Source organism: Dipodomys spectabilis, unplaced genomic scaffold (assembly GCF_019054845.1).
Source record: "Dipodomys spectabilis isolate Male_0828 unplaced genomic scaffold, ASM1905484v1 ptg000276l, whole genome shotgun sequence".
Taxonomy (NCBI): domain Eukaryota; kingdom Metazoa; phylum Chordata; class Mammalia; order Rodentia; family Heteromyidae; genus Dipodomys; species Dipodomys spectabilis.
The window spans coordinates 2,664,548-2,683,169 of NW_024870953.1; the positions used below are offsets into that span (position 1 = coordinate 2,664,548).

Here is an 18,622-nt window from a genome sequence, read left to right on the forward strand (position 1 = left end):
TTGCCACCTACCTTGATAGAACCATGTGGTTTGGACTATATATTCACCATGAAGTGAGCTGAATATCCTTCTTTGTTTCATCATTTATCCAGCCACAAGTATTTTATTACCACAATTCAAACAGGACTGTGACTGTAATGGAAAAGTGTACATGACAAAGCAGCCAGAAGTATATGTCATGAACTTTAAAAAGTATTATTTGGGCAGCTCAGAAATCAAATAAAATGGAAATTTACCCAGAGAACAAAATAGGTCTTTCAAATAGTGAGAAACTCATGAGGTTTTAGCAACAAGAGGCAATAACAAGATTGTAGAAAAGGTTAAATAAAAAGTATAAAAATTGATAACAGGAAATAAATAAAATCCTGTAGCTACATACTTTATACATAAGAAAATATTCCTTAAAAAGTGTGAAGACATTCAAGAAATTCCAGTGGAAATGAAGTACCCGATTTCAGTTGCCCCCTCACAGACCACCAGAGATCACAATCAATGCAAACAGCAAGGATGTTTATTAAAAGCTTGAGCTTGGTCCTCCACGCACTCTGTAACCGGTGACTCTAAGAGGCCCCAAGCACAAAAGTAGCACAGCTTTTATGGTATCAAACAAACAAGTCTAGGGGGTTTCCACACAAGCAAGTTCACAAGTTCAGGAGATTTCCACACAAGCAAGTTCACAAGTTCAGTGGGTTGATCCCACTTAACTTTTTATGATGGAACAATTAGGCAACTGTTCTGTTCCTTAAGGGTGGGCAGGGTTGATGGTAACCTGCTTTTTTTTTGAGAACTGTTCCTCATTCAGGGTTATTCTGAGGGCAGCAAAGCTACAAGTTGGTGGGGTTAATCTTAAAATGGAGTCACTTTAGCTCTTCATTCCCTCCTCTTCTAGAGCATCGGGGACCAATCTTGGTCCCCTAATTGGTACAGTCTTTTATATTTACAGTTTGCTATTGGGATCTCAGAACCAAAAATGGACTGCCCTGATCTCTTTTTACAAGATCCAATTATGAGTAACAAAATTAACTGTACGAAAGGCCCGTACATTTTTTTTAATCCAGAGGATACCAATTTTTCCCAGTTGTTTCTAAAGCTTTCTTTATTACCCTCCTCTTTTTTACAATTCCTTGAGCTTGTTTTTGGCTAGAGTTTAACACTGACCATTTTTTCCTGTTGCTTGTGGAACTAAGTTATCTCAGAACAGCCACAAGGCACCACTGGGATGCAGAAGCTTGCTATGTTTTGAGGCTAAGAGCAGGGCTGGATCTCATTCCTTTTACTACCAGCATTGATAACACACTCAGATTATTACCAAACCAGAGCCAAACAAGGCTGTGACTATAGAGTGGATTTCCAGTCACTATGCACTGAAGTGCCTGAGGCAACCAAGACAGTGATATCTTTGCCCCCAATATCCACTGTGGGAATAGAGAGGGTTTTTGGATTTCACCAAAATGAAGGTCCCACAAGAACTGAGTTTTCAACTGGCATGCAGTCTCAGGTGATGGAACCAGGCAAGAGGTCAGTCTTCTTTTACCATGGTGGGGGTGGTCTATGTGACAATGTAGATTTCCTCCAGGTGACTGTCAGGCTGTCTTTAAACTTTACCCATTAGGGTGTGCAGCAGCAGCAGCAGCAGAATCTCTCAGTGGGTCCAAGGGAGTGTCTCACCTCATGCTGGGCTGCAAATTCCTACACAGACTGCTTAAGGATACATTGCATAGGCTTGGCAGGCTTTGGACCCTTGGATTTTAAGACTGTTTAGACAATAGCCCAGGACAATTTACCAAAATTACTTTTTTTTTTTTTTTTACTAACGGGATATTTTTGTAAACAGACACAAAAGGCTTAGTCTTGTAACTATCTCTGACAGATGCAGTCTCCACACTTGCAAACCTGTTTTTATGATTTTTTAAAAAAAATAATTATTTTATCTATTTTACCTTGTTTTCCAAAAATGACTCTGGACTCTTGGTTTTAAAAGGGGTCTTCTGTCCCACAGCTCCAGTATCCTTTTTTAAAAAATTACTAAAACTTTTAAATACCCTCACATAATGTCATTTAAGAATCCCAAAACGAAATAAATTCACATATAATCACTCCAAAATGCTTCAAAAGAAGATGAAGTAAATTTTCTTCTACTTTTAAATTTATTCTGAAACCCTTGTGCTGGCTTGCCACACCTGTAATCCTATCTACTTGGGATATCTACTCAGGAGCCTGAGATCTGTGGATAACTGTTGGAAGCCAATCAGGGCAAAGTAAATGTAAATCTGAGTGTGTTATCAATGCTGGTAGTAAAAGGGATGAGACCTAGCCCTGCTCTTAGCCTCAAAACATAGCAAGCTTCTGCATCCCAGTGGTGCCTTGTGGCTGTTCTGAGATAACTTAGTTCCACAAGCAGCACATTTATTCAAAATACCTTCATATCAGTGTTCTGCATTAATTTCTTTGTTAACGATATTATATGGGTAAAATAGAGAAAATAAACTCTTCCATCTAAGAACATTTTTATACTTTTTATTGTAAAAATACTGTACAGAGGACATTTGCATGAGCAAATAATGAATACATTTCCTAACAAGCATTGTTACCTACTCCTTTGTTTTCCCCCACCATCCTTTCCCTCCAAACTCCACAATACACTACCCTCCCCCTTCCCCTGCCTAAATTGCTAAGTTCATTTTTTAACAGAGTGTCTTGTACATCTCATTGTTACAATGGGTCAACCTGTAACCCTATTTAAGCATTTTGTATTTCCCTTCCTCTCACCAAATTAGAGAAACGTATACACAGGATGTAGGTGTACCAACTTCAAATACAGTGAAAACAGGGGTTATAGCGTGAGGGGGAGGAACATAAAGAGAAACAGTAAAATCACATCTCACATTTTAAGTATGATAGAAACAAGAGCAAGAAAGAAAATAAAAACACTTGTGTCGCTATCTTGGGGTTCATTTCCCTTAATAGCATCTTATCTGGTCATATGCACATAGCTTTTGATCTTTTCTGCTTATCCCAGACATATATTAGGTATTGAAAATAAGGGAAACCATGGGACCTATGTTTCTTTGGACTTGACTTACTTCACTTAATTTTTTTTTCCAAGTCGTTCCAATTCCTAACAAATTGGGCGATGTCCTTCTTTCTGATGGAGGCATAGAATTCCATTGCGTATATATACCACATTTTCATGATCCATTCATTTACGGAGGGCCATCGGGGTGAGCTCCATATCTTAGCTATGGTAAATAATGCTGCAGTAAACATAGTTGTGCTGGTAGTTTTAGTATCGTCTTGTTTGTAAATCCCCAAAAGTGGGATTGCTGGGTCATAGAGGAGCTTTATATGGAGTCTTTTGAGGAGCCTCCATACTGCTTTCCAAAATGGTAGAACAAGTTTACACTCCCACCAAGAGTGCCATAGGGTCCCCTTGTGGCCACATCCTCTCCAGCGTCTGATGTTGTAAAAATATGAAAAGCTTCACGAATTTGCATGTCGACCTTGTGCAGAGGCCATGCTAATCTTCTCTGTATTGTTCCATTTTTTTATGTGCTGCTGAATTGAGCACAGTACATTTTTATATGTAAATTGGAACTGATTTTCTTAAACTAGACAATTCAAAAGAAATAAATTCAAAAGAATTCTTGTGAAATTTTAGAACCATGTATTTCTTACATAAGCACACATTTAAGAATAGTCAAGATTCACATGTCAAAAACAAAATAATTCCAGATATTTGTTGTTCAAGAGATGTGTAGGAGGAGGAATTCAATTATTCTATACAAGGCACCTGTCACAATGAACACTGCAGCAAGTGTTAAGGTTTGTTAAAAAGTTTTAATGTTTTAGAGTATCTAATTTTGGGAATTTGCTTATATATGCCAAAATTAGGACTGTTTGGCAGGTCATAAAACTTTTCTATAAAGTATTTAAGATTTATAGTAGCAGACATATGCAACTAAGTATGTCCATTTCAGTTTATAGAAATATTACTAATGAGGGCTGGGAAAGTGGTCTCAGTGGTACAGCACTTGCCTTGCATGCATGAGGCCCTGGGTTCGATTCCTCAGCACCACATAAGCAAAAAGAAAAAAGCCAGAAGTGGCACTGTGGCTCAAGTGGTAGAATGCTAGCCTTGAGCTGAAGAGCTGAGGGACAGCGCCCAGGCCCAGAGTTCAGGCCCCACGACTGGACCAAACAAAAAGAAAAACAAACAAACAAACAAAAAAAGAAATATTACTAATGAGAAGTTGCAAAGTATTTGTGTAAAGAAGCAGAGTGAAGAGTTAAGACTTTGTTAATTACACAGTTTCTGTTAAATTTAGGGCTTCCTTACTTTATATGTTAGTGAGGAACAAATGGTGATATAAGCCATATACAAATGCTGAGATGAGTCATATAAAATAATCCTAGTGGATAACTTTAAAGACTACTTATAGCCTATAAAACTCTTGTTAAACATCATAATCTTATCCAGTTTTAAATGTACAGGAATATGAGAAAATAGTAAAATCTGCTATGTAGTACACTTCAAATACTGAAAACACTGGTAACTGTATGGTTTTTTAATTTTATTAATCATTAATATTTAAATATTGTTTTTCTTACTTGTAGCATTGTTTCCCTTTTAATATAATACAACTCTTTGTAAGTCGTCATCAGGGGGTACTTTGAGAAGGTTACTGGGATGGCCAAATCATTTTTTATAGGTGCATGTGAATTTACAAAAAAGAAAATGAAGAATAAAATATTTATTTAAAAAAATATCAAGTACAGTCTAAATCAGGAGGGATATTAAATATCCACACATAAAATCTTAGCCCTAAGCTGAAGCAGCGTCATTACAGAATTGAGTCCACAAAAGTGAGAAACGGTGTTTTGTTTTGGTTTGTTTTTTATTTTGATTTTGTTGGTCATGGGGCTTGAACACTGGGGCCTGAGTGCTGTCCCTGAGCTCAAGGCGAGCGCTACCACTTGAGCCACAGCACCACTTCTGTCTTTTTCTACTTACATGGTGCTGAGGAATCAAACCCAGGGCCTCATGCATGCAAGGCAAGCACTGTACCACTGAGCCACCTTCACAGCACCTGAGAGATTGTGTTTTAAAAAAATCATCTAAACAACATTTGCTTTCTGCTTTGGGTTATATACTGAAATATATGGATATCTTTTATATTTTTTTGAATTGTTATACTTCTAAATTTATTCTACTTTCAGCCACTTTATCCTTTTCAAAGTTTTGAAATATTTCTTAGAGTTTGCTTCTGTGAAGGTTGTTTTTGCATTTATAATATCTTCTGCATCATTTTTATTTTTTTATCAAAATCATTTTATATTTTATATTGATGGGTTATCATACATGAAATACTTTCAAATATACATGTAGAATCTAAAGATAGCAGTATGAATATTCTCATACATCTCTTGTTTATCTGTTATGTACTTTCAGTATTATGATATTTTTCTCTCTCTTTCACAATCTCTCATTCCTCTCTTTCTCTTTCATTCTCCATGTCTGCTACTTAGAATCTCTGCTGTCTACTATTATCCTTCAGGATCTACTGAATTTGTGGGAACATGATAGGGACCAACAGTTTCCCTTGCATTCTTTAAGAATTATAAGAGTGATGTGATGTTATTCTTTGCCATTCTAAATGGCAAAACAACAGATCTGGAATTCCTGTTCATTTTTAATACTATTACAAATTTTATCTCATAAGAATCATTGGGATGGATAAGATATTTTAACTTGTGACCTAAAAGTTCTTTTTCTTTGACAAACAACCTTTTTCTTTGAAGAACAAAATATTTATTTTAAAAAAACATCAAGTACAGTCTGAATCAGGAGGGATATTAAATGTCCACACCTAAAATCTTAGCCCTAGGCTGAAGCAGCGTTATTAGAGAATTGAGACTGCAAAAGTAACTACATGTAATGAAAACAAAGCTATCCTATGGAAAGTAGACCAAAGTTGTTCACAGGGATGAAAAACAAGGTAATGGGGGAAGTGAGTACAAAGGATGCCCATCATAGAGCACAGATCCTCAGAGCAGTTTATCATGTACACTTTGTGAGAATGACAATGTGCTGGGAACTATAGTTTAAATCACTGAACACTTTATATATATATATATATATATATATATATATATATTCTTGTACATATATTTATATATGCATATATGTCTGCATTTGCCCTTATATATGTACACATGTATGTTACTATACACAGAAATACACACATATGTAAACATATGTATACATGCACACATAAAGAAAGATTCATAGTTACAGGCAACACAAGTTTCACTATTTGTCGAATATGCCTTAGATGGAATGCTTGGAACAAATTATGTTGAAGATACATTTGTCTCTAAGAGTTCCTTTACCACTCCTCTTATCTCTTAAAACTGGTAGGTTCTGGTAGATTCGAATTGCAAAATGCAGTACAAGTGATATCAAGTCACTCAGAAATCTCAGTATGTAAAAATCATATGGTGTCTCCCTGCTCCCCACGGAATGCTTGCTCTTAAAGACACTCTCAACAACCAAACTAGCAGGAGGTAATATTTTATTCTTTACCAAGTAAAGAATAAAATATTAAGACTTTAAGGCATCCTTCCTTGAACTCTTTTCCAACAGCCAGCATCAATTCCTCAGCAGATGAGTGAGTCCTCAGAAGACTGGAGCTCAGGTCAACTTTTCACCAACCTGTGTGAAAACTCCTATGAGAGAAATGCTGACTGAGGTCTTGCTGATTTCCTGGCCAAGGAAATAAGAAATGAAGAAAATATTTTTAATGTAGTTAAGTTTGAGAATAATTTGTAACCTGTCAATAAATGTGTAGAACACAACTATACCAACGGACAATAAATGATGTGCATTTCATTTATATGCTCTTGGACTTAGCGAGTGATTTTAGGTGTGTCTACACAAGTAGAATCAGTATAAATCAAGCTAGCATTTCTTCATTTAAGATACAAGGAAAGGATACAATTTGACTCCTTGTAACAATGAGATGTACAAGACACTTTATCAGAGAGGGAGTGGAGGGATGAGTTGGGGTGTTCTGAAGAGAAGGGATAGTAAGGGGAAAACAAAGGAGGGGGTAAAAATGCTCAATTAGAAATTTACTTATTCCAGGCGCCGGTGGCTCAAGCCTGTAATCCTAGCTACTCAGGAGGCTGAGATCTGAGGGTCGCAGTTCAAAGCCAGCCCGGGCAAGAACGTCCGTGAAACTCTTATCTCCAATAAACCACCAGAAAACCGGAAGTGGTGCTGTAGCTCAAGTAGTAGAGCACTAGCCTTGAGCTGAAGAGCTGAGGGACAGCACTGAGGCCCAGAGTCCAAGCCCCACGACCGACAATAAAGAAAAAAAAAAGAAGTGTACTCATTACTTTACTTATGTAACTGTAACCCATCTGTATATTAAAAAGATACAAGGAAAACTTCTGTACTTATAAGAAGTTGTATTTGTCACTCAATATCAGTAAGGTATTGCTTTTAGGACCACAGACATATTAAAACTTTGGATACTCAAATTCTCCACGTGAACACAGTATATTACTAACATTAGAATCTGCCCACAACCTAGTGCAGTGTAATTGCTATGAAAATTTTTACTATATTCTATGTTTGTAATAAAAATAAAAGCATATGCACTGTCAACAAATACAACTTTTTCACATAGTTTTTGTCTGCGTTTTGTGAATGGGATTGGGAGAGCAATATTGAAAAGCACACATTTCATCACCAAGACCGGTCTGCAAAATGTAACAAAGAACTAATTCAGCATCATTGAATAGTTTGGAACTCCAACGAGAAGTACTTGAATTGATACATCATCAGAAAGTGTAACAACCCAAGGACTTTTTAGAAATGCAGCTTCTAGATTCCTCATGGAGAGCTTTCATAACACTTTGTGAAACACAAGTCAGCACCTCACTGAAGTGTAAATGGTTTTCCCTCACCTTTCTGTCATTCTCAGTCATTATCTAATCAACATATAGCTAAACTTGAATACTCCTCTAATAACAAACTGTTGATGGAGTGTTTATATGCAGAAAACCCGGGACGGCTAACTTTTTCCAATTAGAACAGTCTGTATTCTATGATACAGCAGAGAAAAAACTAGGTAAGTATCCATTTACAGCCTTTTGAATAATTCTGATTCTGCACACATCAGTTATCTATCCATACCTGTGCCTGAGTGAGAGGATTTAAAAAGACTTTAGTGATTTAAAATTTAAATTTAAATGTGGAAAGAAATTAGTTCCAATGCATTACATTAAGAAATTTAAAAACAACTGAGAAACCTAAAGGTCTATAACATTGTTATTGAAAGTGAAGGGATGCTGGAATTTGGTTCTCTATATTTTAAGCAATTTGTAAAAAGAATTGGCAAAATAAAAATTTCATTTTCAGCAGGCTTGACAGTTTGTATATTGAAAAGTGGACAAGCCTCAACAATATGTCAATGATATCCTCTTATTTATCTCTAAATGTTTATGCTTCTGGTCTCTTAATATTAAAACCAAAAATTTTTTACTCTTTAGCTAGTTGTGCAAATGGGCTTTGCTTCATCATGTCAGTGTGGAATAGAGGGTATGTACATTTCAACTTACAATACATCTGGATCATTGACAATCTTTCCAATTTTCTTCCTTCCGTTACCCCAACCCCACCTATCCCTTCAAGTTTCCTACTTATATTCTCACATATGTACATTGAGTGATATGAGTATATGAGTCCACCATTTCCTTCTCCACTCTTCTGCCCTACTCCCTTTAAGCCCAGCTCCTTATTTAAGACTTATTTCAACTTCATGGTATTTTGTTAAATATCTCTGCCTTTGGCATTGGGCTTTGTGCTTGCCACATCCTCACTTCCATGTTTGAACTACATAAATGAGGATATTTCTCTATATTTCTAATCTATGAATGGCTGAGACAGGTCTCCTTTACTATTCACCTTCTGTCCTAAATTTAGAATTGGACCTTCAGGACCATCCAATAGAGCTTTTTTCTTCTCTACACACTGAAGATGGAAGGAAAATAATTTCCATGCTCTCAACACTATGCTATCCATCATTAATTTCCATCACTTATCACTTAAACAGTCTAAATTTAAAGTCATGCTTTTGCATTATATCCACATAGTTTAAGTGAATATTGAGCGTAATTTACCTAGCATTGGAAGTTTAGGGATGATTTTCAATTTTTTGATGATAGAAGCAGGAGTCAGTTTAAATTATGCAGATTCCACTATGTAGTGAGCCCTGTAGTCTTCTAAATTTTCAAAAAATTTCCAATTACTTTTTATTAATAATTGAAAAGGTTTTATTTCAATATTTGGAATGCTGTCGCAATTATTTAAACTCTTTTACATTTAGAATGAACTTTCCCCCCTCCAATTTCCCCCACTACTTCAGGTTAAGTCTCCTTTGGCTTTAGTGTTTGAGAGGATGAGGGTAAATTGATTAGCGTAAACAGAAAGATGATCGTTACTCAGATATCTCCTTCCTCTTCTGTTTCTGCTATTCTTGTTGAGAGGAAGACTGGAGCAAGGAACAAGAGTAATGCTTGGGTAAGGGAGCATTCCTGGCATATCAATTATTGTTTCTGAGAATCACTTAAACTGTGTACTTTTGCCTTCTCTCTAACAGAAACCTAACTGTGGCTTCCTTCGTGCAGGAGTAAGCACACTAACAGGTTATTACATGTAAATTGGTATTTTATACCAATTTATACATGTAAATTGGTATTTTATTACATGTAAATTGGTATTTTATATATTATATATTTTATATAAAGGCACTGATTGTTCAACAATACCTTAGTGAGGAGTAGAAAATTCTACTCAGCTCCCCCCTCTTTTCCTCTTCATACTTCCCCTCCTCTCCCCTCATTTACCCTCCCTTCCCTTCTTCTTTCTTTGAGCGTCTCTCCTCCATATTCATCCCTATCTTCTCTCTTTTTCTCTTCCAGTAGCAAGTGATTTGGTTTATCTGACAACACGTAAGTAATTGAAAAAATATGTTTTCTCCTCTTTTTGTGACTATTTATTCTTAAGAAATGAGTTCTAGCAGAGCACCAGTCACTTACAGCTAGGTACTAGGTAGGTTCAAATTTGACAATTGCAATTCGACGCTATCCCAAGTAGATAAACCTAAGAGATTCTTCACTTGTGGTAAAAGGAAGAAGTGAAGGTGTGGTTTAGGTGGTATAGAGCAAACATTCAGAATTAACACCCAGATTGTTAGGTTTGTAAAGAGAGTTTGAGTAAGAACCACACCATGCACGTGGTATTCAGGTAAGGGGTAGGTTTATTCATCATTTCAGCTGGCACCAAGCCATGTTGTCCCTCCATACAGCTGGGAAAGGCCTGGGCAAGACCTGGGAAAGAAAGCATCTACGCGTGGGCTAGGTCTTATCTAGGGTATGGGTGGAAAAGATATGACGACATCAAATTCAGATGTGACCTCTTCCAGGTGTGCCAGTTGCCTAGGTAATGCAGGTACTAGGTAGAGACTTTGCTGCAAGGAGGGTAGAGTCTGCTTGCCATCCAGGAGCAGACCTTACATTCCAGCCTTTTAGTAATCATGAAATAGGGTATGGATTCTCTCTGACTACTTCCTGCTAACAAGGGGTGGGAAATTAGGAGTAAAAGGCTAGAATTTTGTTCCCTCCCAGAGAAGGCAGTGAGCTGCAGCTGTCCCTTGGTGGGCGTGAGTCCATAGATGAAGTCTGGAGGAGACAAGTCTCTTGGATGAAGTCTGGAGAAAGTCTCATGAGGCATTGAGGGTCTGGAAAAAATATTAGAGAGCAAATAAATGGCAAGGGGAAGGATTTGGGGCTGAAAAATGTTGGTAGAAATGTCCCTATCTGGTGACTAGGTAGAGGAGAATTCAGGTAACAAAGGTAAGAATGTAAATTCTTTTCCAGGTAAGAATGTAAATTGTTTTCCAGTTAAAAGGTAGACAAGTATGGACATTAGATGGGCAGGCTTCTTAATATATTGACCTCCCGGCTCTGGTTAATTTTGAAAGGGCAGGCACAATGTGGCTGATATTACATCATCTCCTCTTACTTCTCTCCATGGTCCCTTGTTCCCCAGACTGGCTGAGTCTAGGTGCTCATTGCTAGGATACTTGTATTATTTAGTATTCATAGAGATTTAAACTCAAGGTCTAGGCACTGTCCCTGAGCACTTCTGCTCAAGGCTGGTGCTCTACCACTTTGAGTTACAGTGCCACTTCCAGTGTTTGACTGCTTAGAGTTAAGAGTCTTCAGCCATGCTTCCAGCCTGACTCTTTGCAGTTTAGTTGGGAGTGAAGTCTTAGGGATTTTTCAACCCAGGCTGACTTTGAATTGCAATCTTTGTCACAAAAACCCTTTATTATTTCCAATTAAACAACAAGGAGATCAAATAGAATAATTAGAGCTTACCTGATGGTTATCAAGAATTGACCAAGAAATATTCTGTAATGACAAAACTCATTAGATGTGAGAATTTTAGCATTGATATGCCCAATATTTTAGAATCACGTGCTCAGCATTAGAATATACTACATAAAACAAAAAAGGCAAAACTCAAAACCTAAAATTTTTTACAATAATGTTTAGACATCTTTGCTAACAAAGCACATCAGATGGTTGGGCCTCAGTTACCAGGGTCTGTGAAAAGAGCAACTTGTTAGCAAGGTGCATTAGAACAGATGATGGAGTAGTAGTAAACTTGGTGGAAGGGTATGGGTCAGATAGGGTTAAGGTCAATATGGCAAACTCAAGATGTCGAATTTCTGAAAAATGCAAGAAAGCCTGAACAAATAGATCAAGCCTAATTTGGCTAGCCATTGGTAGGAAACCTAGAGGTAGTCCCTGGGACCCAGGCTGCTTCACACACATTAGGGCACAATCAAAAAAGTTCTTGAAAAGAAATGGAAAGATAGAGAAAGTTGGACATGATTAGCAGAGAGAAAAGAGAACCTGAAAGTGAATAGACTTCTGACCATTTACTATTGCAAAGGCAAAAATTGTCTAAAGCTGAGAAGAGCATAAAAAATTAGGTGCTCTGTCTTTCCAGGGAGCGCAGGAGGCATTTCAGAGTGGTTTCAAAGCACTGGAGTGACACACAGCTCTCCATTAAAGGCGTAGGAGAGAAAAAAAATCAGTGAGTGAAGGTGGGCTTATCAGATGGAAGTGGCGCCCCAACTTACCACTTAGCCCTCTAGGAGGAGTGGCCAAGCAATCAAAGTCAAGTGTCCTTGGCTCCAGAGGTGACCAGCCTTTCAGTTAAAAGCTTAGCAGGTTCTCCAGTGTGGTACCATATCTGGAGAGAGACTGAGCAACAGAGAAGCCTTAGAGAGTAGTTCACTCACCAATGTGTAGAAGCATGGTGGATACAGAGGCCAGCAGTAGAATTGATGCACTCTGACTACAGCAGACAGACCGGTTCCCAAAAGGTCATCAGAACTGTGGTATTCCTCTGAGCAAAAAAAAGGAAAAACAAACAAAACAAAGAAAAAAAATGAGAGGAATCCCACTGCCTATCCTGACTTTAAGCCCTTCCCGGATTCAACCAGCACCATTTATGCTAGGTTTTTAAAAAGAAGTTGCCGAGTAAAAGCCACACCATGCACGTGGTATTGAGGTAAGGGGTAGGTTTATTCATCTTTCTGGCTGGCACCAGGCCATGTTGGCCCTCCACGCATCTGGGAAAGGCCTGGGAAAGACCTGGGAAAGAGATCATCTGGTCCTGGGCTAGGCCTTATCTAGGGTATGGGTGGAGAAATGTGTGGCCACATCAAATTCAGTTGTGACCTCAGCAGATGCAGATGTGACCTCTTCTAGGTATGCCAGTTGCCTAAGAAACACAGGTACTGGGCAGAGACTTTGCTGCGAGGAGGGTAGAGTCTGCTTGCCATCCAGGAGTAGATCTTACACAGATAGAGCTCAAGGCCAGGAGTTCAAACCCCAGTACCAGCGCAATATAAAAAAAATGAGGGCTGGGAAGGTAGCTCAGTGGTAGAGCGCTTGCCTTGCATGCATGAGGCCCTGGGTTCGATTCCTCAGCACCACATAAGCAAAAAGAAAAAAGTCGGATGTGGCTTTGTGTCTCAAGTGGTAAAGTGCTAGCCTTGAGCTGAAGAGTTGAGGGACAGTGTCCAGGCCCAGAGGTCAGGCACGAGGACCAGACCCCCCCCCCCCAAAAAAAAATGAGTCCTTTGTCTTTGAAAAGGGATATTTCCCAAAAATTCATACCCAGGACTATTTTCAAGGCCAAAGACTCTTTGAAAGGCTTTTTCACATCTTAACCTTATTCTTATGTTTGATTCACATTATGAAAATAGGAGTCACTCTTCACATTAAAAAGTATGCACATTGTTGAACAGTTCTTACTATTTTTAATTTAAAGGAAGCATGGGAGAGGAATTCACCTCACTTGGGTGAGTTAGATTTCACTCACTGACAGACTTTCATAAGTAAATCAGATCTGTTTACATGTAAAGAAGTCTATACAGATGGTTTTCTAGGAGAGAGAACAAGCTAGCTGCTGTCCATGTTTGAATCAGAGTTAAGTTTATTCCTATGATATGGCAAAAAGAAGCTCATCTCATAGAACTCTATGTGAACAGCAATTTCAAAAGGTTTAAAAACCCATGTCTATGTTGTGAACAGCCAAATTTTCACAAAAATAGAGTTTCCTGAGCCAAAATAATATAAGTTAGAGCAAAAGGAACTATGTTAAATATAGTTAATGGGTGAGTGATAGGTGTAAAAGAGTTCTGTAATCACAACTAAACTTTAAATTTTTCATCATGTCCCTAACAATAATCTCCAAGATAGGCCTTGCTAAATCTGTCATAGAGTGCTGAGTTTATGCACTTGTCAGTTTTGTTTAGGTTCCAATATATTCTATGGCAGCTTTGTTTGCAAACTGCTCACACCACATGCGGTGTCTGGAAAAACATGTTGTCTTGCTAGGCACCTAAGGGATTTTTGTGCCACTGTGAATCGTTTTACTTCTTGTAATTACGCCTGTGAATGCAAAGTCCTTTTATGATAAGAATAATAATTTCTGTACCCTTTGTTCCACTAACAAATCTCAGATATTATATTTAGCCAGGCACCGGTGGTTCATGCCTGAAATCCGAGCTACTCAGGAGGCTGAGATCTGAGGTTCACAGTTCAATACCAGCCTGAGCAGGAAATTCCATGAGATTCTTATCTCCAATAAACCACCAGAAAACTGGAAGTGGCGCTGTGTCTCAAGCGGAAGAGCGCTGGTCTTGAGCTGATTAGCACAGGGACAACACCCAAGCCCAGAGTCCAAGCCCCACTACTGACCAAAAAAAAAAAAATCTATCTATCTATCTATCTATCTATCTATCTATCTATCTATCTATCTATCTATCTATATATATATATATATATATATATACACACACACATATATATATGATGCAATGAATTACATTTAAATATAAATGAATAGTTATGATATACATAAATATACTAAATGTATAATATATTTACATATATAAGATCATATTATATCTGATGTTTATAAATATATTTGTAATTAATATCCAAAGAGTACATCTGAATATTTTGTGGAAAATGTGGAGTTTCTAAAGACTTACTACTGACCCATCATATTTTCAATTATTTTTTCCACTTATTACAATGTCTGGAGTACTAAGATTGAATGATTATGAAACAGAGTAGCTGTTTCATTCCTTATGATTTTGGATTAGAAACATCTACTTACTTGTTATAAAACCTACCAAAATGTGATCTTGAAATCACACTCCATGAACTGGACATATACAACAATTTACCAACTTAACGGTCTAAAACCTTTATTTGAATCCTATATCTCACATAAATTCAGCATAAAGCAATATGTCATAATGTGAAAAATAAATTCTAGATTTCTCACATGCAGACTGTAGACCCAGAAAATAAAATGAATGACCATGGTATAAAAGATGGAACTGATTAAGTTTGTATAAAATAAGAGAGGAGATGAAGAGAAATAATTTGGAGTACATATGTTCAAATACTTTATAACTTAGTATGATGGCATAATAAAAGTATAAAAATAGGATAATGAAATTAATAAAATGAATAAAATTTAGCAAACTAAATTATATGGACATATGTATATAACAATAAAATACTTTGTGAAATTAATATTAGCTAATAAAAAGACAAAAATTCATTCTAGTTGTTATAGGTTCATATGTTAATTTCCCCTTTTTGTTCAGTTTTTCCCAGATAAAGTAAAAGGAGAAATAGGTTTTGCTCATTTAGAAAGACAAAATTTAAGGAGTCATCCAAATTCAGTTATCAAGATATACACCATTTAACAAAGTGCTTTAAAAATGCAAGCTGAAGGAAATAAATTATTGAAACATCTTTTAAGATAAGTACAGAATCTGTATGACTGATTTTTCTACTTTTTTTAGGGGGGGTCCGGTCGTGGGGCCTGAACTCTGGGCCTGGGCTCTGTCCCTCAGCTCTTCAGCTCAATGCTAGCGCTCTACCATTTGAGCCACAGCACCATTTCTGGTTTTTTTCTTTTTGCTTATATGGTGCTGAGGAATTGAATCCAGGGCCTCAGGCATGCAAGGCAAGCACGCTACCACTGTGGCAACTTCCCAGCCCCATGACTGATTTTTCTTATATGCCAGTTTGCAATACGGCTTGCATGATGGTTTTCTGACTATATGTTTAGTTAGGTCTTGATATTAAGTTGAAGAAATTATGTTCTTTCACATATTCATTTGTCAGATCAAAGAGGAAATGAATTCCATGCCAGAGACAACATCCATAATAATGTTACAGTTGTATCCTGCTACTTTGCCAAAGTTTCATATCAGGTCGAGTAACATGGGCCTTTTTTGCATGGTGACCATCCTGGGTCAGAATGACGCAGCTGCAAGTACACCTGACCTTCTATTGCTGAAGGCTGGTGGCTAATAGGGAAACCATAGCTCAACCTGTCAACATCGGGTTGAAATCCCAATCCTGACACCTCCCAATGGCAGAAGATCACAAAAGACTCGTTCCTATGCATAGGAATACCAATTGAAATAGTAGTACTTGCATTGGTCTAGTCTAAAATTGGTTGCAATAATCCTAGGATGCTGATTCATATTAATAGTTTATTAAGCATAAAAAGAATAACTTTCATATTTTTAGTAGGTTAGTGGAGATAAGAGTCTCATGGACTTTCCTGCCTGGGCTGGCTTCAAGCTGCCATGCTGAGATCTCAGCTTCTTGAGTAGATAGGATTTCTAGGATGGACCACTGGCACCTGCTAAGGATGTTAGTGTGTGTGTGTGTGTGTGTGTGTGTGTGTGTGTGTGTGTGTGTGTGTGTGTGTGTGTGTGTGTTTATTGGGACTTGAACTGAGAGCCTAGGTGCTATCCTTTAGCTTGTTTGCACAAGGTTGGTGCTGTACCACTTGAACTACAGTAGCTCCACTTCACATCTTTTTGGTGATTCATTGGAGATTAGAGTCTGCCCAAGCTAGCTTTGAAACTTAATTGATCCTCAGGTCTCAGCCTTTAGTAGCTAGGACGACAGGCCTGAGCCACCGGCGCCCAGCTGATAATGGCCTTTCTCCACAGTGGACTGGGAACTCCTGAAACCTTTTCTTTATTTTTTCTCTCTGAATACGGGGGCTTGAACTCAGGTTCTGGGCTCTGGTCTCTTAACTTTCCCTCAAGGCTGGCACTCTACCACTTGAGACACATCTCCATTTCTGGCTTTTGGTCGTTCATTGGCAAAAGAGTCTAAGTAACTTTCCTCCACCCTGAGCTGGCTTTGACCCATGCTCTCTGATCTCAGTCTCCTGAGTATCTAGGATTTACAGGGGTTGTGCCACTGGTGGCATTGGGTAGAAGCTTTTCTTAAGCAAGAATTCTTCACTGCATTTTCCCTGATTCCTCCATGCAAAGGAGGCCGGGTCAGCAGCTGTGAAAAACAGGCTTCCAGCCACAGGAAATGGCTGGGGTCCATGATGAAAAGACAAACTAATCTCCTGCGCCCCATTCTAGGTCCCTACCCTCAGCCCTACCTGTGACTCAAGTACAAACCATGACCCAGCCTTGAATGTTGCCCCAGACTTGTCTGAAGGCACAGAACCTTAATTCCACCCACACCACCTTCACTATACCCCACCTCAGGACCTTTGCACATGCTGTGTTCCTTCTGCCTGAGGCTCTCTGTCTTGTAGCCACATCTTAGAACTCCTGTGGAATTTTGGCACTGGTTATATCACCTCCTGGAGCAAGTGTTTCCTTCCCTTCTCCCTCTTTTTTTATATTGAGTTGCTAGAGATAAAACTTGTGCATGCTGACTGGTAAATATTCTATATTGGTGTGTGTGTGTGTGTGCATGTGTGGGCCAGTCCTGGCATTTGAATTCATGGCGTGTATGTTAACCTATCCCTATACTTTTGTGCTCAAGGCTAGCACTCTACTACTTGAACCACAGCTCTACTTCTGTCGTTTTGCATGTTTAATTGGAGAAAAGTGTCTCATATAGACTTTCCTGTTTGCAATTGTGATCCTCAGATCTCAGCCTCCTAAGTAGCTAAGATTACAGGGGTGAACCACTTGCATCTTCCCGCTACCCTACCTCTTATCTATAACCTCAGTCCTCCGATTCCCAGAACAATATATCTCACCAGGTTGACTTGGTTTTTTGCCAGTCTTGGGGCTTGAACTCAGGGTCTGGGCATGTTCCTGAGCTTCTTTTGCTAAAGGGTAGCATTCTATCACTTAAGCTACAGTGCCACATTTGGCAATTTCTGTTTCTGTTGTACTGAGGAATTGAAACAAGGGCTTCATGCATGCGTGCTATGTAAGCATTCTACCAATAAGCCACATTCACAGCTCAAGGCTTACTTCTAATGGAGGTTATGAGGGTGAGGTTTATTGGCTTACCCCTTTTGGCATAGAAATTACTGAAAATTTCATATCTTTGCCAAGATTTGGGACCACCCTGTGATTCGGCAATGAGGAATAATAAATGAGTGATAGCCACCAGGCCCCAGAGGTCTAGGCTCACATCCTACAGAGGTATAGAGACTATGGAGCCAGAGCCTTCCACAACTCCTACAGCCTAGGAAATGTAGTATCCCTGGAGGCAGTGGCTGGTTGCTAGGTGTCCTGATGGGACACCTCAGCCAGGACATAAGGCTTCAGTTCTTAAATGGAAGAGAAGGAGCCTTTGGTCAAGCTGCTGGCTCAGACTTAGTACTCTCTGAGGGCTTGTGCCAGGCTACCCAGGTTGGGGGGGTGGGCATGGGCAACCTGCTGAATGCCTATCATCCATACACAGATACATGGATTTATTGCCTCCTTTTTATTTGTTGGCAGGTCTGGGGTTGTACTATGAGCTTAGGCCATGAGCTCCTTTTGTTCAAAGGTAGTGCTCTGCCCTTGAGCCACAGACCCATATGTGTATTTTTTTTCCTGTGATCTCTTAGAAAGAAGAGTGTAGCAGACTTTCCCACCCTGGATGAATTCAAATTGCCATGCTCTACATCAGGAGGCTGAGGCCTCCTGAGGAGCTAGGATATAGGCAGGAGCCACTGGCACCTTGA

General features: G+C 38.6%; 1 non-coding gene across 1 annotated transcript; it reads right to left on the reverse strand.

Moving 5' to 3' along the window:
- Window positions 1-3,464: 3,464 nt before the first annotated feature.
- On the reverse strand, window positions 3,465-3,568 carry LOC122126368. The gene has a single exon (XR_006150909.1). It is a non-coding gene; the product is annotated as a U6 spliceosomal RNA (small nuclear RNA).
- Between the last annotated feature and the right edge of the window lie 15,054 nt (window positions 3,569-18,622).